Here is a 22,275-nt window from a genome sequence, read left to right on the forward strand (position 1 = left end):
TTGTGCCAGTGCTTGCATTCAAACTACACATTTCAATATAGCATGACATAGCTCATAACAGTGCTTTGCAACATAACATTTTAATTGCATCATGTGAAACATTGGCGTATACAATAGTTAGCATTATCAGGCATACCATGATGAGGTGCGTCAGGGAAGCCAGCTCATCTTGGCGCAGCTCAAAACTCGGTGAAGCAGTTTAGAGTACTGACCCTGAATTCTTTCATCTAGCATCCCATTGCATTGTGATGTAGGGTTCCCTTTTACATGTGAGAGACAGCATTATGGTTGCAGAGGGGCCTTTGTAGACTGTAATTGGGTCTGGAGCTGCAGCCAGGCTAGGAAATGCTGTTGCTATAAGCAGGTGGAGTGTTGGTTGCGTGTCATGCTGCGGCATAGTGTGATGTAGCAGTGCAGGATGAAGCAGCAGCTTGAAATGATGCCATTGCTTGTATTGGGTAGTCGCATATGATGCTTTATGTCAAAGGGGTCATGGCTGATTTTGGCACAGCCTAATGTGGGAATGATGCAATGAGCATAGCAGAAATGTTGCATCGAGCTAACCATAGTATATTAGAGTTGCAAGGAGCAATTCAGGGTAGATCTAATGCCTCTGTAAGAGGCGATTGGTGATGATCTCAGTGTTGTACCTTGAGGCATTAGTTGTATTGTGGGCCTCTATTGGGCTGTGGATTGTTTTGGTGGTCTGGTTAGGATTTGCTGTTGCTTCTGCGTAGAAGTCACTGCTAGTTTTTGTTGGGTTTTGCTGATCTGCAGGCTGGGCCATTGACTGGTTGAAATGTTGAGTTGGCTGAAGTTTACCCTTGTATGTGTGACACATGGTGTGGAGCGTATATTCACAATTCCTAGATTTTCCTTCATCTTCACATTCCGGGACTGTTGTCTGCATGCACGTAGGGCAGACGTTCGGTCTGGTCTTTGTTCTTGTTTTTCTGGGTATATATGCTTGCCTGGAAGGAAACTGTTCGCTTTCAGCAGGTTGAAGTAGGTGAGTTGAAGGGTTGAAAGTGGTGCTGGAGTAGTGAGTTTGGTGACCTGAGTGGTGGGTTATTCCAATGCCTGTAGCAATGGGGGCGAGGTTGGTTGTCATGGGTGATGTATTCATATTTATAGCCATGGTGAGCAGCGTGAGGTGCATTGGCGAGCCTTGTCCGGAGGCCTAGGTGTTCATGTTGTTCACAGAGCACATTAGAACCATTTGTACTTCATAGTTCCGGTCAACCCATGCTAAGTCCATTCAAAGAAACACAGCCTTTTGCATCTTCAGTGCATGGCTGTGTAATTGTTTCAGGATCGGGCTAGATAAGAGTGTACCTGTGATTTAAAATGAAGTTGAGAGGCACTTAATATGAAAGATTCAATATGTGATGGTCTGCTGGTATATTAGATATTGATTTAGGGGCAGGTCTTACTGCCGCTTGCTTTCAATGATTAGAATTCTAGCAACTCATTGGCTCTGTTTGGTCCTTATGTTTGCTTGGTCGGTTTTGTCTGTCCTTGCATCTTTTCAGGGCTCTGCGCTTTGATTTCCTTCCTGGGGTTCAGTGGGGTCTTTGACTGCTCATATAAATATCCATGTTTGGAGCAATAAGGTAAGAAAACTCTCGGAGCCTTTCAGATAAGAGTAAAAGTAAGGAAAACTGCTTCTCTGGAATACTTGCATTCTGGTGGCTGGCCTTTATACATTTCCTGCTGAATAAACTTTTGTACATGCCATTGTGCAGGCAACTTATTTCCTGCTCCTAATACTCTGCAGTGTAGGAATGAATGTACCTGAATTCCGGTCGTCTTTGCCATTAAGCAAATCAGTAGAATGCAATATCCTTCTCCCTTCCTGGGTGGGTGTGTCTAGCTGGCGGCTCATGTGCGTGACTCGCATGACCCCTCATTAACTGTGCTGACTACGGCTGATGTGAGTTCAGTCCAAAACAAACCTTTGGCGAGCTAAAGTCTGCAGACCCCTAGTCTAGAGTGAAGAAGCATTGAACAGAGTACACAAAACTTAGGGGAATCTGATTATTTATTTATTGCTGTATGGGATTGTGTGGAATGTCAGATGTCATCAACCCTCAAATTCGAGGCAAAAAGTAAGCAGCAATTGTTGACATCACGGCCAAGATAAAAAGTCAATTTCTTAACTTGAAATGGCAAAATATATAACTTTTAAAAAAACGTCTACAAAAATAATCGACCCTTAGTTTTCAGGAAGCTGCCTTTGATTGCTCTATTCTTTTCAGCAAATTTATTTTATCTACATTCCCTTCCTATGATGTTCATTCTGGTAGCTCTAAGCTTTAATGATCGGATACAGCCACCTTGTCACACTTCCAGCATGGCTTTATCCCAATATGCAGGGTGAGATTTCCTCTGAAGGTCTATAGCTGAACAGCACACTGATAACCAGTATTCAGCATAGCCTCCTTCTGCACATTCTTCTACTTCATAGGTCTTGTGCTGGAATCAGTGGTATGGTGTCCTCCAGGTTTGTGTACCAGGGGTCCTCTGATCCCACCATATAAAATCGTTATCCAAAAAAGGAGCACACACCGGGCAAGAATCAGCGCTGTCTATTACAGCTGGGCGAGCACAAATCAAACGGAACAGTGGACTGGAACTGATTGATGAGAGCTGACATCTGGGCACATTAGTTTTATACTTCTAATGCAGCTCAAATGTTCATATTTTCCAACGTTCCCAAGAAACTCATTGGCTAAAGTACATCATATCCTTCGCGCTATTCGTATTTTAGTAGGTCATGATTGGAGCAAACAGGTCAGTAGTATCCCAAATCATTGACTCCCCATGTGGCGCCACATTGCTTCTCACACCTCCCAGAAACAATTTGCAATTAGTAAAATAACATTTGTGCTGACCGCTGAGGCTTTATTATTCTGCCATTGCTCAGCACCATTGCAGAAAAAAACATGAGACACCCTGCTTCCGGTGGGGAGACATTCAAATGGCACCTGGCGGATAATGGCCTTCGCAACCTTGTGGTGGATACTCCGAAGGCTGGTCACCCACCTCCCAGGGACACAGAAATGTACTGTTTGATTGGTCCTCTCAGGAACACCACTCTCTTCAGCTTCCCCTTTCCCATATCCACCTGCCGTCAGCCACTCGTAGCTATTTGAGCAATTCTCTGGCTGAGATCCACTTCCCCTCTACCCCCGGGTGCTTGTGGGATTGGTTTGCCGCCCTGTCATTACCTCACCCAGTGCTGTTTCAGCTGCATTGGTCTGCCCGAGCGAGTGCGACAAGTGTGTTCTCCTGTTCATGACTATTTCCTTGACTCTGTTGTTGGTGTCTGAGAGGCGGTCTCACAAACCTGCAAATCGCTGGAAAAGCCTTGCTGGGAGCGAGAAGTGGGGCGAGTGTGTTCTTGTGTGGTCCCGGGGGAGCCCGGAGGCTTGGGAAGGACCGAACTCTGTTTTCCCACTACCAACTGCTCTGCCGTGACTGGGACTGTGTATGTGACTCTCCTAGAACTTTAAGCATCCGGTAGCTCACAGGTAATCGGCTTCGATAAGCAAATTTGATTCACTAGAGGGATTGTGTGTGAGTTTGTGAGATTAAAGCAACAGAATAACGCAACTGAAAACAACACCTCAAAGCGTGTTGCAGCATTTACCTTATTTGACCTACTATGCCTTTGCAAACTTTTGTATGTAACATCAGTAAAAAAAAAGGGAAAAAGAGGGAAACCCAAAGGTTCTCTGTGAATGCTGAGTTAAGTGATGGTTCGATTGTTCTCACTACTAGCTGTACTTCCTATCGGAATTTTGGATCTGGTGGATGTCCATGTGCTATAATTTAAGAAGTGACAGCAGTAGTGTAATTTGGAGGGATGATCTAAAAGCCCTGGAGTTGTCCAATATGCCGGATTCGAATGCTCAGGAACCTTCCACATCTATATTCATGGCTCATTCCCCTGTTAATCAAACACATAATGAAGTGTTATCCGATTACAGACTTAATCAGATACGAACATCCAGTCCCTGTGGCACTACAAGGTATGAACAGGGTATTAAAGCACTACCTAGATTACACTCTGTCAGCATCTTCTGTAAAGAGAACAATTACCAAGAGAGTGATGAATAAAAGTTGAGTGACCGTATTCTGTGTGAAGGAAGGTCGAGGGGTCAGCCCAATGTAGGGACTGAGTGTGTGGAGGTGGACATTTTGGAAGGGTAACATACCTCACTTAACAAAGAAGATGTCATCAGGCCCCATATCTCCTGGATCTAAAGGGGAAAAAGGCCTTTCGATCAGGAATTGATGCAGTCTCGCAATAACTACATACAAATCGATTACTGCTGTAGCCTCCTCATTGGCACCTCCCAATCCGAGATCAACCACCTTCAGGTTATCCACAATGGCACAGTCAGGGTGATTAAGAATCTCAAATGGAAGGACCATGTTTCGGAGGCTAGGCAGAGCCTACATTGGCTGCCAGTGAAGGCAAGAGTCTAATTCAGAACTCTTCTGATCACTCATAAATGCTCTTTAGGCCTGATGCCAGCTTGTTTGAGGGAATGTATTGTGGAGAAACAGAACCTGAGGCATCTTAGATCAAATAATGCACTGCAACTAAAAACATGCCGCTGTAAAACCAGTAAAGCTCTCAAGGGAGCTTTTTGCATTGCTGCTCCAATTGCGTGGTACAGGCTTCCGTTAGATTTAAGAGAAACCAATTCCACTGACATCTTTAAGAAGAAATGGAAAACTCTATTATTTTGCTAAATTCCCGGATAGCCTAAACTGCTTGCCCTATTTTGTGAATATCTGTCCCGGCATTTGAATTGATTGTTTCTTACCTGTTATATGTTGCACCCTTAAACCCACGGGTAACTAGATGCGCTATATAAATGCAAAAGTAAAATAAAATAAAGTATCTTTGAACAATGTAGTTCCTAGCTCCACACTGTCTGCATTGAGTTTTGTCTTAAACTCTTTGGTTACTGTTTTTGAACTGTTAAAAACAGAGCTACAAACATACTCAGACACCTTAATAGGGGAACTATTTTGGCTCTAACTAAGCAAATAGCAGATCTCTATTTGATATCTTTGCAGGACATCGATCGCATCAGTTTCCCATATGACCAAGTCACATAAGTAGTTGAGATGGTGATGAAATCTCAATTGGTAGTGAGAGCCTTGTTGAACGCATCAGATGATCTAGTAAATCTAGGCCTAGAAGTATCCGTAGAATTGACTTTGATGGATCGTAGCCAAATTTCGGTCCCGTTGCAAACAGGATATAGGTCTGGTGGGTCTCCCCTGAGTAAAGAAATGCAAAAGGGGGGGGAAGGGTGGAAGAGCTGGGTAGAGGGAGAAACGAGCAGGGAGCAGTTAATAATAGCAAAATTTGGGCCTTATTGCTGGAAATTATCACAGAAGTGTTTCAGAAATTGTCTTCTACTGAGGATTTACTTTAGCGGACGACAGTCTCAAAATTGTCAGTTGGAACACGCGCGGCTCCAGTTCCTTTAAGGACGATAGGATGAAGAATTACATCTTTAAATATCATCTTGTCCTTATTCTACAAGAAACATGGCTCACAGACAATATGCAATTGTATGGCTTTACTTCATTTAATTAATTGTCTACAAAAACGGAGCGAGGAAGGTCAGTGGGGGGACTTCTGTTAATGATACAAAATTCTAATATAATATCACTTGAAGAACTGCCGACCAAAACGTTGGAGATGCTTGCTGTCTGGGCGAGCCTCCAATGGTATTCAGTCTGTAATTATCATGTGCTAATTCGTTTATATTGGAGCCCTGCGCATTCCAACTTGCCAGTCTTTAGAAGACTTGTCAGATTTGTTTTCAAATGTTAGAATAAACTATTCAGAGGACAACATATTATTAGCTGGAGATTTAAATGCGGTTTGCTTGAGGTTGGGACTTAGAGAAATCCAGGGGGGTGTTTCAGGGAGGAATTGTCTCATGTGCCTTTTTATTGCCAATGGAACAGTGAAGGGGGACATTCCAGCAGGAAAAACCTAGAGAAGTGGCTCTAAGTCCTCGATTATAGACTACGTTGTAATGTCAGAACATCTGTTCAAAGTGTGTAGAGAGTTTAAAGTAGTTTACAAGGGTACTATTCATCATATTCCGTTGTGAATACTTTGTGATCATCGAAATTTAGGTCCTAAAAACTGTGTATATCGTACGCCCATCCTTGTAAATCAAGGTACAAATAGCATAGTTAGTTTCAAGAGAGGAGGTGTGGATTTAAACTACAAATTAGGTTCTCTGACGGATAGAACATTTGATATGTCCCAAGATCTATTGTCTAGACTAGTTTCTTTTGTTGAACTTTTTTGGGAAACTGATCTACCGGTAAAAACAAGCACAGGCTTCTTAAACCTGAACACCGTCATCGATATGATCTTGAAATGGCGGATTGTAAAAAAAGTGTTACGACAAAACATACGTGGTTTGCAACACGAAGGTCTGTCTCCAAATGTGCTGGTAAAAGAAGTGAAATTACGTAATAAATATCGAAATTGGTCGAGGTCACACAGAGTTGAGAGGATGAATGTAGATGACCGTATTATGCTAAAAGCGGTTACTAATTCGAACACCCGTAACTTTTGGAGTTTAATAAATACTCCGGTGAGTGCAATTCCAATTCTGCAATCAAATTGCATTAGTGAATCTACAAGGATAAATGACTTTTGGGGTATTTTAGAGGAATCAAATCCATGTAGTTGTGGAATTGATCCAAAAACAAAATGAGTGTTGGAGGTAGATGGAAAAAAAATTGTACAACCCAATTCGCTGCTCCTCTAGTTCAAAAACTGCAGGGCCTAATGGCCTCACCAATGAAACCTTACGTAATTATATGACCATGTGGACCTCTATTCTTGTGAACTTGTTTAACAACATCATACAAACTCAGAAATGTCCCCCCTCCTGGAGTATGGACATAATCCGATTTATAAGAAAGGAGAACGATCAAGTCCTTCAAATTATCGCCCCATAGCCTTAATGGATGTTGAAAGCAACATTTTTGCTAAGCCTGTTTTGAAAGATCTTGAAGATTGGGCAGAGCGATCTAACATCATATCTAAATTTCAAACAGGTTTTCGAAGGGGTCTATCGACATCCTTAAACGTTATAGTGTTAAATATGCTCACTAATAAACAAAACAATCCAGAAAGGTTGCTCTGGGGTCTGCATAGATCTATCTTGTGCTTTTGATACGATGATCAACAGGGGTAAGGTATGGTGTAAATTGAGAGATTGAGGGATACCACATGGTTTGCTGGCATTCTTATCCGTCTGCACAAGTCTACATCTATAAAAGTCCGTCTTGATCTGGAGGGCAATTTAACATAAAAAATTGCGACATCCAAAGGCTTAAGACAGGGCTCTATAGTAGCACCATATCTTTTTATTCTTTTTCTAGCAGATCTCTGGTCTAATTTGACGGCTCATTCACTAGTTGTTCCATTAATCGGTCATGTGAAAATTTCAGGTCATGCCTATGCGGACCATGTAGTCCTGATAGTCTGGATCCCGATAGGCTTGCAGCGACTGATCACAGCCTTTTCAGAGTATGCTAGAGAGAATGATCTGGTGATCAACCCTGACAAAACAGCTGTCATGGCATATAATTGGAAACCAAAGGCTGGATCTGGCAAATTTAAGTGGAAATTAGAAGATTCTAAATTGTCAGTCGTAAGGGAAATAAAATATCTGGGGTTCATGATGCAATCCAAACCTTCCATGCAAGCGTTAGAGTTGAAGTGGAAAAGTGAATCAACGCATTAATCAAATGACATTTATTTTACATAAATATTGTATATTTAGTCTTTTGCCTCTTATTAAATTTTATAGAGGCAAAGTAATACCAATCTTAATGTATGGTATTGAAATTAAAATGATGGCCTTGAAGATCAACTGGACACGTATGGAGGGCGGAATATGGAAAGTGCTTAACCTGCCGCCTTCTTTACCAATGTCCAAGTTGAGGTACAAACTGGGTCTTCAGTCACTGCACTCATACGCTGCATGAAAGAGGATTTCTTTGTTTAGATCGATTGTGGTCCCGCAACAAAATTCTCTTTATGTTGACATAAAAATCTTCATGAGTAATAACACCAATACATTTTTTAATGAATTAAGGCATGAGGCATTAGAACAGTTATCAAATAGCTGTATGTCTGTGGGAATCAGGACAGTAGCCAAAGTGGAGCTTTGTAGACCTTTATTACACAATGTCTTAACCAAGGTAGTTGGACTCCAGGTTGACCCCACAGTTACTTCACTGTGAGGGAAAGGCACCAGGAATTCCTCTTCTCTTTAAGTTTCTCCTACTCTCACGGACCCGGATAGGCCCACCAGTTGCTCTCACTCTCCTCTCCTTCTCCCTGCAAAAAGCAACCAAAACGCCATTAGGCCAGTCCCTTTTATACCTGGTGTTTGGAGGGAAAAAGGACCAATCGGGACTAACTTCCCTCCCCCCTGTTCGATTGGTGTGGACTCTAGACACCCACCCTCTATAAAAAGTGCTGCCTCCTCCCCACCTCCTCCTTTAGTCTGGCTGCTTGGTTCTGGCTTCCCCTCCCTGTTGTCAGTCACTCCCCCTTCATTGGCCCCGCCCCCCCAATAAGGTGTTTCCCTCGAGGACTGCCTCCCGGAGGCCCGTCCTGACTGAGGCCCCATGCTGCTGTTTGGTGTCTGCCCTGCATTAGGTAAGGAGGGGGTTCGGGTTGATTCCCCCTTATGGGTTCTTACCCATCTGTCTGGCGCACCTCCGACGCCGAGCGGTCGGCACGAGTCGGGCCCTCTAGTTCCCGAGCCTCGCCGCCGCTCGCCGCCGGAGGCCGCCGAAGTACACTCCGTTCGCGGGTCTCCCAGCCGCAGCGCCAGTGAACCCGGTCCTCGCGGGCACACGCGGCGCTGCGGCTGTGAGCACCCGCGGCGGCGCGGCTGTAATGTTGGCACTGTCGCGGGACGCCGACAAGGCTCTCCCCCAGCGTCGCGCCCGCCCGCGGCATAGCGGGCTCCCCTGTCCGTGTGTCCCGCTCCAGCCTCACATCCTCACATACCCCCACCACTGATCCAGGCCGGTCGGGCCGGATCGGACATCTGGATAAGTAATCCGCCACCAGCTGAAAGCTGGCAGGTCTATGCAAGGTAACGAAGTCGAAGGGCTGGAGGGACAGGAACCATCGTAGAACTCGTTGGTTGGTGTCCTTGTGTCTCGCCAACCACTGTAGCGGTGCATGGTCGGTATATAACGTAAACCTTCTCCCCAGTAGGTAGTACTGCAATGAATCCACCGCCCATTTGATGGCGAGACATTCCTTTTCGATAGTGGAATACGCCAACTCATGCGGAAGGAGCTTCCGACTGACAAAACAGATCGGTCGCAGGAACCCGTCCACCTCCTGCGTCAGGACCACCCCCAACCCCATGCCAGAGGCATCCGTCTGCAGAAAAAAATGCTTCCGGAAGTCCGGGCATACCAACACCGGGTGGGATGATACACAGTGCTTCAGCCCCTCAACGGCCAGCATGGCTGCGTGATTGGTTGACAGGTCTGGGGAACCCCCGTTTTTCAACGCCTCGGTCAGTGGCGCAGCCAGGGAAGAAAAACCGGGAATGAAGCGTCTATAGTACCCTATAAACCCCAAGAAGGCCCTAATTTGTTTTCTGTTAGTCGGTACTGGGATCCCCTGAATAGCCTCGATTTTGGACACCTGTGGTCGAATCACGCCGCCACCGACTATATGTCCGAGGTACTTGGTTTCCTGGGTCCCTAGTACCGATTTCACTGGGTTGATGTGGAGTCCGGCCTGGGCCAGGGTGCCGAACACCTTGCGTAGATGGGTTAGATGGTCATTCCATGATGCGCTGTATATCACAATGTCGTCCAGGTAGGCCGCAGCGTATCGGTCGTGGGGCTGTAAGAGGACGTCCATCAGCCTCTGAAAGGTGGCCGGAGCCCCATGCAACCCGAACGGTAGCACTTTATACTGAAAGAGTCCCTGGGGTGTAGCAAATGCGGTTTTTTCTTTGTCAGATTCCCGTAGTGGGATCTGCCAGTATCCCTTGGTGAGGTCCAAGGTACTGAGGTAACGGGCAGCACCCAGCCTTTCCAGCAGTGCATCCATCCTGGCCATGGGATAGGCTTCGTTTTGGGATATCAGGTTGAGTTGCCTAAAGTCCATACAAAATCGTACAGCCCCGTCTGGCTTGGGTACGAGTACGATTGGAGAACACCAAGCACTGGTTGAGGGTTCAATGATATCCAACCTAATCATCTCTTCGATTTCTTTCTTAATGATCAACCTTCGGGCCTCCGGGATCCTGTAGGGTCTCAGCCGGACTGTCTGTCCGTTTAGGGTTTCGATACGGTGCTCCATTAGGTCGGTCCTTCCAGGTAAATGGGAGAAGGTGTTGCGGTATGGTTTGAGTGTCTCCCGTATCTCGTTCTTCATGTGTTCAGTGAGTGTTTCACCCCATTGCACCTCATCCAATTGGCCGGTTGCATGTAACAACCCCGTATCTTGGGTGGCCAGAATATTGACCGGTGCAGGCTCGGTCCATTTCTTTAGTAGGTTTATATGGTAAACCTTATATGATGGGCTTCGGTCAGGTTGGTGTATCCGGTAATTCACTGGTCCCACCACGTCCTTCACCACATAGGGACCTCTCCACCGAGCCAACATTTTGTTCGTACTGGTGGGTAGTAACACCAGTACCTTATCCCCTGGTTCTAGCTTTCTTAGGCGACAGCCCTTGTTGTATGTCTTCTCCTGTCGGTCTTGGGCTATACTCAGAAGGGATTCCGCTAGTCCCCTTAAAGTAGATAGATGGTTCTTAAGGTCCTCAGCGTACTCGGTGAGGGATGTTTCCTTAGTGTTTTCCCAATCCTCTTTAACCAGATCTAGGATTGTTCTGGGCTGTCTGCCAAACAGCAGCTCGAATGGGGAGAATCCTGTTGAGGACTGGCGTGTGTCCCTTAATACCATTAGGATCAGGGGTATGACTCTATCCCAGTCCTTTCCCTCCGGGCCTGTTACCCTCTTCATCATTTTCTTGATTGTTTGGTTGTACCTCTCCACTAACCCATCCGTTTGGGGGTGGTAGACTGAGGTACGCAGCCTTCTGATCTGTAGTCTTTCACAGACTTGTCGCATGACAGCTGACATGAAGTTCGTACCCTGATCGGTGAGGATTTCGGTGGGTAGGCCCACACGTGCGAAGTAGGGGATGAGCTGGTCACATATCTGGTTAGCCGACGTCCCCTTTAGGGGGAAGGCCTCAGGGTACCGGGTGGCATAGTCCACAATGACCAGCAGGTATCGATATCCACGACTGACTGGCTCTAGCGGGCCTACCAGATCTATGCCTATTCTTTGAAAGGGTATGGTGATCAAGGGCATCCGCTGCAGAGGCGCTTTGGCTGGCTTTTCCCCACTCGTCAACTGGCAGATTTTGCATTCCTTACAGAATTTCGCCACCTCCCCATAGACCCCCGGCCAGTAGAAACGTTTTAGAATGTTTTGCTGTGTCTTTAGGGAGGCCATGTGGCCGCCACAAGGGTGATTATGTGCCAACTGGAGGACAATGCCCCTGTGTGTTTTGGGCAGGAGTAGTTGTTCCCTCCGTGCACCTCCCTCTTCCTGGAAAACCTGATAGAGTAGGCCCTGTCTAGATGTAAAACCGGCTCCCTTGGTCAGGTCTGGGTCCCCATTAGTGATGGCCCTTTCGCGTGCCAATGTTAAGGTAGGGTCCGTCAGGGTTTCTCCCCGGATGGAATCCTCATGGTCCTCTGGGTTCCAGGCTATCCGTTGGGTGGCATACATGGATGCGCACTGAGCAAGGCGAGCTTCCCTTCTTTTCATAGTGGGTCTCTCTCGTCCCTGGGTGTTCGGGGGAATGGACTCCCTGGCAAAAGGTGCTTCTTCCCACCATCCCTGCTCTAGGGCTTTTATAGTCTGGTGGAAGTGGGGCAGATCGGTCCCAATCACCACTGGGGCGGGTAAGGAGGGGAGGACGGCAGCTTTCATCTCTGTAATATTAGGGCCCACTTCTACTGTTATGGATTTCATGGGGTAGGTCCTCACATCCCCATGTATACATCGAATGGGGATACTAACATCAGTGAGGTAGGGAGAATCACTTACGGTTGGTAGTACCGCCGTCTGTCGACTTCCACTGTCGAGTAGGGCCCTGGCTTGGTTCCCGTCTACCCGGACGTCCATCTCGTAGAGACCGTGGCACCTTGGTCGTTGCTCTGTCCTCATGAATCCGATCTCCATCGGCTCGGTGCCTCTCTTCCGGGGACAAAACCGGGCTATATGGCCCCAGTCGCCACAGTCATAACATTGCGGTTGTCGATATCCCGTGGACAACTGGATAGATCGTGGGTCGGGACCGCTCCTTTTCTCCTCGGATCCAGAAGGGCGTCCTTCCGTTGCTCTCCATTTGGGAAGCCCTCCTCGCAGGTTCTTGGTTGGGAGGGGTTCCAATGATGACATCGGATTGCGAATGGGAGATCCGCCTCCAAGGGGTTTACCCGCTCCCCCTGCCTTTTGGTAGGCCGACGCTATGTCCACCGCCTCAGATAAGGTGGGCCTGTGATGTTGTCGGACCCATCTTTGCATCGGAGGGGGTAGGGCCTCAATGAACTGCTCGAGGGTGACTTTATCTAAGACATCTTGGAGGCCTGTTCCCGGTACTTGTAACCATTTCTCGGTGAGATCTTTAACCCGGTAGAAGAGCTGTTGGGGGTTCTCCCCCGGCTTGAGTTTAGTGTTGCGCAGCCTCATTCTGTAGGCCTCTTCGTCAAGTCCTAACGGGTCCAATACCGCCTTTTTGATTTCAGCATAAGGCGTGGTTCCGTTTGGGTTAACGCCCTGGTAGGCACCTTGCATGATGCCGGACAAAAGGGGAGCAACATACTGGCCCCAGCGGTCCACCGGCCACTGAGCGTTTCGGGCGATTCTTTCGAAGGTGGTGAAAAAGAAAGCCGGGTCTTCGCCTTCCTTGAATTTCTGCAACACTGCGGAAGGTACCATGGGCAGGTTTCGGGTGCCGGTGACAGCATCCGTCAGGTGTTTTATCGTCTCTTGGTGTTTGTCCTGAGAAGTGGACTGTAGGGTACCTTGCAATTGTATTGCCTGCTGAAAAGCTTGGCGATCAGCGGCCGCCTGCTGGGCCTGTAGTTGGAAGAGCTGTTGTAACTGTTGTTGCCCTTCTGATAGTGTCTGTATTATTTTCTCCATCGCGTTCTCTCTATCCTGCCGACTACGCCACTTGTGGGAATCAGGACAGTAGCCAAAGTGGAGCTTTGTAGACCTTTATTACACAATGTCTTAACCAAGGTAGTTGGACTCCAGGTTGACCCCACAGTTACTTCACTGTGAGGGAAAGGCACCAGGAATTCCTCTTCTCTTTAAGTTTCTCCTACTCTCACGGACCCGGATAGGCCCACCAGTTGCTCTCACTCTCCTCTCCTTCTCCCTGCAAAAAGCAACCAAAATGCCATTAGGCCAGTCCCTTTTATACCTGGTGTTTGGAGGGAAAAAGGACCAATCGGGACTAACTTCCCTCCCCCCCTGTTCGATTGGTGGGGACTCTAGACACCCACCCTCTATAAAAAGTGCTGCCTCCTCCCCACCTCCTCCTTTAGTCTGGCTGCTTGGTTCTGGCTTTCCCTCCCTGTTGTCAGTCACTCCCCCTTCATTGGCCCCGCCCCCCCAATAAGGTGTTTCCCTCGAGGACTGCCTCCCGGAGGCCCGTCCTGACTGAGGCCCCATGCTGCTGTTTGGTGTCTGCCCTGCATTAGGTAAGGAGGGGGTTCGGGTTGATTCCCCCTTATGGGTTCTTACCCATCTGTCTGGCGCACCTCCGACGCCGAGCGGTCGGCACGAGTCGGGCCCTCTAGTTCCCGAGCCTCGCCGCCGGAGGCCGCCGAAGTACACTCCGTTCGCGGGTCTCCCAGCCGCAGCGCCAGTGAACCCGGTCCTCGCGGGCACACGCGGCGCTGCGGCTGTGAGCACCCGCGGCGCCGCGGCTGTAATGTCGGCACTGTCGCGGGACGCCGACAAGGCTCTCCCGTCAACAGGGAGACCTTCCCGGCGCCCGCCCCCAGCGTCGCGCCAGCCCGCGGCATAGCGGACTCCCCTGTCCGTGTGTCCCGCTCCAGCCTCACATCCTCACAATGTCTGAGAAGGACTTGATCGAAAATCCATTGAAGGTAAAGAAACGGTTAGTAGTGAACGATTGGATTGCAACTCGGGCTTCGTTCATAAACATGGCATGTTTTCAGACCCTTAGGCCTTCGGATAATCCCTCGGGTAATCTGCCTCTGTACCTTGGAAGGGTTCCAAATCAATATTGGCGGTTACATTATTTGAGATTCCCTATCAATCTCGTAGTTCCCAGAGAGCTACTTAGAATACGAAATAACGGTTCAAAAACGGAAGGTGTTTGTAATCTGTGTGATCTCCAGGAAGAACAAAATGTGAAACTTCTGTTAATTGTATGTCCGGGTACAAACAAGCACAGGATGGATCGCTTCTCACGATTTGTCCACAATATAGATTCGTTATATATGGACGTATTTTGGGACCGGCTCTTGAAGGGGAAAGAGACTTTGTTGACATTGGAGGTGTTCAGATTCCTAAAAGATATTGAACCTCTTATCTCACTGAGTGGTTTTGGTCTTGGGTTAAAAATCCTTTTGATTATGGTATTGATTGGTTAGACACTAAACGGATTAAGACTTATCTATTTATTGTATCAAAGTGTAGTCGGTTCAATTGATGAATTTTGGGATTATTTGGAGAATGTGTTTAGATGATTTATGTTATGTTATGGTTAATTGACTACATTGTTTTAATTGTTTTCTATGGATTTTATTAGATTGTATGAATTTGTTATTTTGGTTGTGAAAAGTCAAATTTTGACTGATACACTCAACAAAATTGGTCTGCCTGTGACGCGCAGCCTGAGCTTCGTCTCGATTCCTCCCTAATCTCTGTTGTGTTGATCAAGGGGTCAGGTTTCCCGGGTGAGACCCAACCTGGGGTCATCCCTGCTAAGTGTGTTTACCTGGGGTTTTTCCCTATCTCGTAGTAATATACATTAGCTCCCTGGGCCAATGGTATACACAGTACAACCCTACCCCTGCATTTCCGTGTGAAGCCTTTATTCATGGCGTTACTCCGATTCGCTTGTATGCCTGTGTTTTCCCCCCTATCTGGTGCTGAAGTAGCACCTTAAATACATTCCCCCCTTCAATCGATCTTTCGATCAACATCTCCTTCCCACTATTTTCTTTACCCTTTTCCTTATGCACCCACACCCGTGTCACTCTGTTCATGTCCCCTTCTCCTTCGTACCCTTCTAGGTATTCTCCAAACACCAATATCCGGTGAGCATTCAGCCCAAAGTGCTTCATAGTTTTCTAAATCTAGTGGGAGGCGCTGCATAAATAAACTATAAATCATCCTCTCATTCACGTTTGGAGGCTCCTCATCTAACGCTTTACCAAGCTCAATTCATTTTGCCGTCATTATGTAACATGCTTTTCTTTGGTGGCAATTGCACTGGCCGATGACCCACCGACCAACACAGACAGCAACGAGCATCATGACAAGCACAGGGACAGTTATTTAGAACATTGCTGCAAGCCAATCTGAAACCCAGGCAAATGATGAGTCAAGTCAGGTGTTTGACGTGGTATAGTATGTCTCTCTTATCATTCTTTCATGTATGTTTTGTATCTCCTCAACAGCTTCCGTAAGTGTCCAATTGGCAGCATCCATAGCGGGTATTGCTGTGCAGCATGTTCTCCCGATCTTGTGGCATATTCTGCATTGTATAGCAGTCATAAGGTCCAAAACGTAACAATTCTGTGGGGCCATCAGATGCAGTCTCGGAGCTCTTCTTGCACTGCATTCAGTCCTTTTTCGGTAGCATTAACCAATTGGAGCAGCTCATAACACGATATCTGAATCAACTTCGTGTTGGCGGCTGTTTGCACCCCGGGAAGTAGGAGCGAGCTAAAAAACAGACACTTTGCTGAAGCGTCTTAAATGTGGTGGGATAGCGTCCAAGCTCTATGTGGATTCTGCTGTTAACATAATGGCTTGCTCTCTTCCTCCTCGTTATCTTCAGTTGTTCATCTTGTATATCTACTGGCCCTTTTGCTTTAGCCTTCAATTTCTTAGTGGATAGCCCATTAAATGACATAAAATCTGCCCCGTGCACCACCAATTCAGGGCTATGGAGGGTCACGAGTGCACATACTACGTTACCACCCTCTCTTCAAACCCCACCAGCCCTTCTGCGCGGCACTGTACCATCCCTCTTTCCCATTTTCCATTGTGATACACTGAACCTGGTATTCGCATTAAGGGCCTGGTGTGGTACCATGGTATCATGTCCTGTTGAATTCTTACAGAATGTGGGCTGTGACCACCTATTTTCACTTCTATGCCCCTTCAGTGTTACATTCTTTTATCATGTGCTTGGTAGTTTTTCCCTGGGTCATGCTTTCTAGTTGAATATAATTGTCTGCATACATCTCCTCCCCCTCATCTATCCATTTCACTTCTACGGTGTGCCCCTGGAACAGCCCCCTTGTTGTGCACAGGGACATATGCATTAGACATCCCCCTTCATCTAATGTCAGTTCTTTTGGCCCGAATTGTTCAGTATCCCTGCGAGGTGTGGGATGAGTGAGCATACATAGCACGAGCCATTGGTGCTCCCTATCCCCACCCCCTTCATCTCTTTATACTATATATTTTCAGGCGCGAGGTCCCCTACCTCCCCTAAAGCACTGTAGAATTCTTCAATACTAGATATACTTCTTTTGGAGCATGTTTCCCTTCCACCATTAGCCGAGTACCGTACTACCTCTATGCATTAGGAACCAAAAGAGAAAGAGAAGACAGATGACAGAAAGACAGAACAATCCAACCCCTATTGCATTTGCATCAAGTTTTCTTTCTCCCGTTCCCCCTAGTAGTGTCTTGCCCATCTTCTTCATTTATGAGCCTTCTATAGAGTCTTGGAGCAGTACACATAAGTGAATGATAACCAGGTTATACTTCCCATTAGGTGACGCTTCACTCTTGTCTTTCTGTTATGCTGCTGTTGTCTCTGTGGACGTCGTTTATATGGATCCATGCCCTCGTTTCCTTGATCTTCACGGCCGTTGACAACTTCGTAGACAACTTCGAATGGACCACAAAACCTTGCTTCCTTCCACTTTCTTACAACGTTGTGGACGAGAACTCTGTATCCGGGATAGAGAGGTAGTGCTTGCAGAAAGTCCTGCTGGTGGGCCCTTGTGCACTCCACTTATTTGAGGCCATTTGTTATTTCTGTTAAATAATTTTCATTTATTTTCATAGGATCTCTGAGCTAAGGTTAGCATCCGAAATTGAACGTGCTGGAGGGACAGGCGCATGCATCCTTCTACCCGTTGCTATTTCGTGCAGAGTCAGATGATCCACACTAGGTGAGATGCGAAGGGCGAAAAGAGCAAGTGGGAAGCAAGAAAGCCAGTTTTGGTACAGAGAAGCGGTTGGCTGTTGAGCCTTCAACAATCCTGTTCGCCTGAAGGCGGTACAATGTGCAGAGTTTGTGTTTTATCCGTAAAAGGTGCTTAACCTCTTCAAAAAGGTTGTCGACTAAATGCTGGCCATTATTTAACCGTATGTCATCCCTTCCCAGTAATTTGGCTGTACATTTTGCATCATTCTTTGCACAGGGCACAGCCTCAAGCCAGCGTGTAAAGGGACAGATGACAACTATTAGGTACTTATGGGACAAGCATCTTTCTTGCATATCAACATCGTCAATATGCAAGTGTTGCAAGGGCCATTCCAGTCACGGTATCATTCCGCTCATGGATGACCAAACAACAACTATTGACAGACCACGCAGGTCTGATTTCCTGCAACACTCGTATTGTTGAGATTAGATTTCAAAACGTAAGCTTTGCATAGGCTGCTGCACCAGTTTCGTGTGCACCCTGTGGACACTTTACCACTACCAGCGAATAGTAATGAATCACTTTGCTGACACTCGCGGAACCCAGGATTCTATTAGCAAAGGGTGCCTCCCAGTGCCAACCCTTAATTGCTTTATTTCAAACTCTGACAGCGCGGAAAAAGCACTTTGCAACTGGCTCAGCTTACACGACCTGGCAAGAGTTGATGGCGTCTATTTTGATTTCTCCACATCCTTCATTTGGTTGATGGAGCTATAGCTACCTCTCTTTCGAATTCATCATCAACATCAAGGCCGGATGAGGTGTGCCGACTGGCCCCCCCCCCCTATTTTATTATAGTGGGCTTTGCAAAGACTGTGCAAGGAATTCCTATGTTAGAACATAGTGTCACGACCCTCAGCCCTGATCCCCACTGACAAGCCCATTGGCGAGGTGGAATCAGGGCTCGGATCACTAATAAGGCCTGGCATCCACTTCTCAGGCCCTCTTGGGGCCAGGCTCATCAGTAAGGAAAGACATCTGCTTGAGGAACTACATTATTTAGGCTTTCATCCAACATGGAGGCATCCACATAGCTTGATTCCTAGAACCAAACTATGCGGTCTAGTGTTTTGGGTGTGGTGGCTAGGGACTACTTTACCTGGACTACTTTACCTGGGCTACTTTACAGTGGCTATTTAAACCACACCCGAACAAGACAACACGCTTCGCGTTACTTTGCTTCTAGCAACGTGACGCTCACCGTGTCCAGCTTTCTCACGAGCCTGGTGAATTCCGGACCTGCAGAAAAACCAAGAACATTGTTAGCAGCAGAATCTTACCTGCATTCATCATCCTTCACTGCTCGCAGCTCCTGAGATGGCTCTGTTGGTGGAGTTCACTGCCTGGATCGAAGGACCTGAGAAAAGGAGGAAGACATCATTAAAGGAGGTAGTGGAGACATTACAACCACAAAGCGTTTAAAGACTTACCTGGTTGGTTGCTTTTCGGCCGGCATAGCTACGGAACTCCATCTGCGCTGGGAACTCACCGCGACCTACGAAAAGAGAAAAGCACAGGTCAGTGAGGACAAGACATCGCTGCGCTACGCAAAGAGCCTCCTTACCGCATCATAGCGCTATAGCGTGCCATCATCTCCCGTTGAGAACCAGCATATCCAGTTCTCCAAGCGGACACTCCGCGCTCCTAGGGAGATAAAAAAAGAGACATTTAGAACAGAGAAAAGGCATGCAAGAATTACGACGCCATCAATTGCAATAAGACCTACCTGAAAGACACTACAAGGGCAGCAGTCAGAGAAGTAACTGGACCGCCCGCGCTCACAAAAGACAACGTGCCCCTGCCCAGAGAGCAGGACGGAAGCCCACCGATTCCGACAACCAGGTGAGAAGAGAACCTGGAGGGGCTGGAAACCCAAGGGAGGTGGGGAAACTTACCTTGGTCGCCCAGTCCTAATATAGTCTTCATTTTTAGGCGGAATCCCATCGACACCGAGACCATACCAAGGAATCATTGGGAAGGGCACCAACGACCAACTGGCTGGGTGGCGTCCCCGTGGATACCAGGTGAGCGTAACAGAACAGGCAGGGCAGACTCCTCTGCCTGGAGGAAATCCACCGATGCAAAATCCTATCTCACCATCTTATACCCCCACACCAGTACAGATCACCCAGCCTGGAACAGTTCCCCTGGCACCACCAGAAAGGTTTTCGGGCGACCCACAGAAGTATGCAGCATTCATAAATCAGTGTCGCCTTCACTTCCTTTGTCGCCCTGGGGCATTTCCAAATGATCAAGCTCGGGTAGCTTTCATCCTATCATAACAAACTTTTATCCCTCTGGCAGGGGAACCAAGACTTGTTAACATACATTGCGACTTTCAATAGACTGGTTGCTGAAGCCAGGTGGCCAGAAAACAAAAAGAACCACGTTATTCCATGGAGGCTTACGAGGCGAATTAAAGGACGTCTTGGCCCAGGTAGTTGATCCCACCCTCCCCCAGAGACGGTACCGAATTCATAAATCTGGTCGTGTGGCTAGACCATCGGTTGCAGGACCGAAAAGCAGACCGGTCCAAAGCAGACTCTCGAGTAGATGTTCGGTCTAAAGACAATGTGCCACGGGGGCCAGACAACGCCGTAGAACCCATGCAGATCGGAGGGATACGACCTCCATTAACAAAACAAGAGCGGGATAAAAGAAGACAACAGCAACTTTGTTTGTATTGTGGAAAACCAGGACATTTTCCGAAAGATTGCCAAATAAAACCCCCATTGAGGACAGTCGGGGCCACAGAAAAGGATGAAGTTAAGGAATCGGAAAACTACCAAGCTTGGCAACCATAGAGGTCAGTTTTGTCGAGTGATGAGAAAGGGCCACTGACGTCACACTTTGCGATACCCGTGATCTTAATAAATCACCAACAATCGTCAAAGATGCATGCCGTACAAGTGTTCATCGACAGCGGAGCAGTTGGGAACTATATAGATCAAAAGTTGGTAGCAGAGATGGGGCTCCCTTTGTGTTCTAAGTCTACCAGGGACAAGGTGACTACCGTGCATGGGACAGAAATCGCCTCCGGACCAGTAACCCAGTGCACAGCAGTAGTAACCTTGCTGTGCCAGCATCAGCAACTGCTCCCTAACTTGCTACTCTCCTGACCCGGAACCTGACTCCTGTGTCTCCAAGACTTCCAATACTAGAGCCTCTACTCTGGGAGTAACAAATACTTAATATCGTGACTTTCAGGACGTATTCCAAAAAGACCAGGCTAACACATTGCCGCCGCATAGGCCTTATGATTGTCAAATTCACTTTATTCCTGAGGCACAAATCCCTTGCAGCAGGATCTACGCTCTTACCGAACCAGAAAACCTTCACCTGAAATCCTATTTGGACCAGTACCTTGCAAACGGATTTATCCGCCCATCTAAGTCCCCAGCAGCCAGTCCTTTGTTCTTCGTACCGAAAAAGGAAGGGGACTTGAGGACCTGTATTGATTACTGTGCAATAAACCAGATAACCGTGAAGAACCGCTACCCCTTGCCTCTTATCCTGGATTGCTAGACCAAGTCAAAGATGCCCAGATCTATACCAAATTAGACCTTCGGGGAGCATACCACCTGGTCTGGGTCAGAAGCGGAGATGAGTGGAAAACCGCTTTCCGTACCAAATATGGCTTGTTTGAATATCAAGTCATGCCTTTTGGCTTATGTAACGCTCCCACAGCGGTTCAATATTTCATGAATGATGTCTTGAGAGAACTGATTGACGTTTGCACCTTAGTGTACATTAATGACATCTTGGTCTACTCGGCCTCAAAACAAGATCATATCAGGCATGTTCGTTCAGTCCTCACCAAGCTCCGCCAACATCATTTGTATGCAAAGCTGGAGAAATGTTTTTTTCACGTCACCGAAGTAGAATCCCTTGTTTTCATCCTTTTGCCGAAAGGCATCAGAATGGACGTACATAAGGTTGACGCTATTCTAAAATGGCCATCACCAACATCTCTGAAGGGGATACAGAGCATGCTAGGCTTTGCAAACTTTTACCGGCGGTTTATCCCAGACTTTTCTCAAGTTGTGCACCCGATCACAGTACTGCTAAGAAAAAGCAATAAAAAGTTTGCTTGGACTGAGGAGGCAGAAAGAGCCTTTCAGGAAGTGAAACAAAGGTTCACCTCCGCTCCAATCCTGTGGCACCCGCGTCCAGACCTCCCTTATGTCGTAGAAACTGATGCTTCCAGTATGGCAATGGGAGCGGCCCTTTTTCCAAAGGGACCCAGAAACTGGCCAGTTGCATCCTGTGGCCTTCTGGTCAAAAAAATTCTCACCCCCGGAAATTAATTACGCTATCACGGACAAAGAACTCCTAGCCATCAAGTCCGCTTTCAAGGCGTGGCAACACTATCTTCTGGGAGCTAGACACACCACTACAGTGATCACAGACCACCGGAACCTGCAGTATCTCAAAACAGCCAAAGCCCAGTCTTCACGCCAGTTACGGTGGGCCCTCTTCTTCGCAGAATATGACTGTGATCACCTTTCGACCAGGGGTCAAGAATGGGAAAGCTGACGCCTTATCTCGAATGGGCATCGATGAAACAGTGTATACAACTCCAGACCCGGTACCCATCATACCTGAAGACAAACTCTTGGGTATCACAACAGCATTATCACAAGCCGAATTACCAAACAAAATTCGACCGTCAATGAACCTGGATGCTTTCCTCGCATGGCAAACTCAAGGAGAACA

The 22,275-nt window shown here is 47.2% G+C and overlaps 1 protein-coding gene across 2 annotated transcripts in view; it reads left to right on the plus strand.

Moving 5' to 3' along the window:
• The window catches only part of SRPK3 (SRSF protein kinase 3), a 1,021,015-nt gene that overhangs the window by 75,279 nt on the left and 923,461 nt on the right, over positions 1-22,275 (plus strand). The gene's annotated exons all lie outside the window — the stretch shown is intronic.

This window comes from Ambystoma mexicanum, chromosome 2p (assembly GCF_040938575.1).
Source record: "Ambystoma mexicanum isolate Mex_15411 chromosome 2p, UKY_AmexF1_1, whole genome shotgun sequence".
Classification (NCBI taxonomy): domain Eukaryota; kingdom Metazoa; phylum Chordata; class Amphibia; order Caudata; family Ambystomatidae; genus Ambystoma; species Ambystoma mexicanum.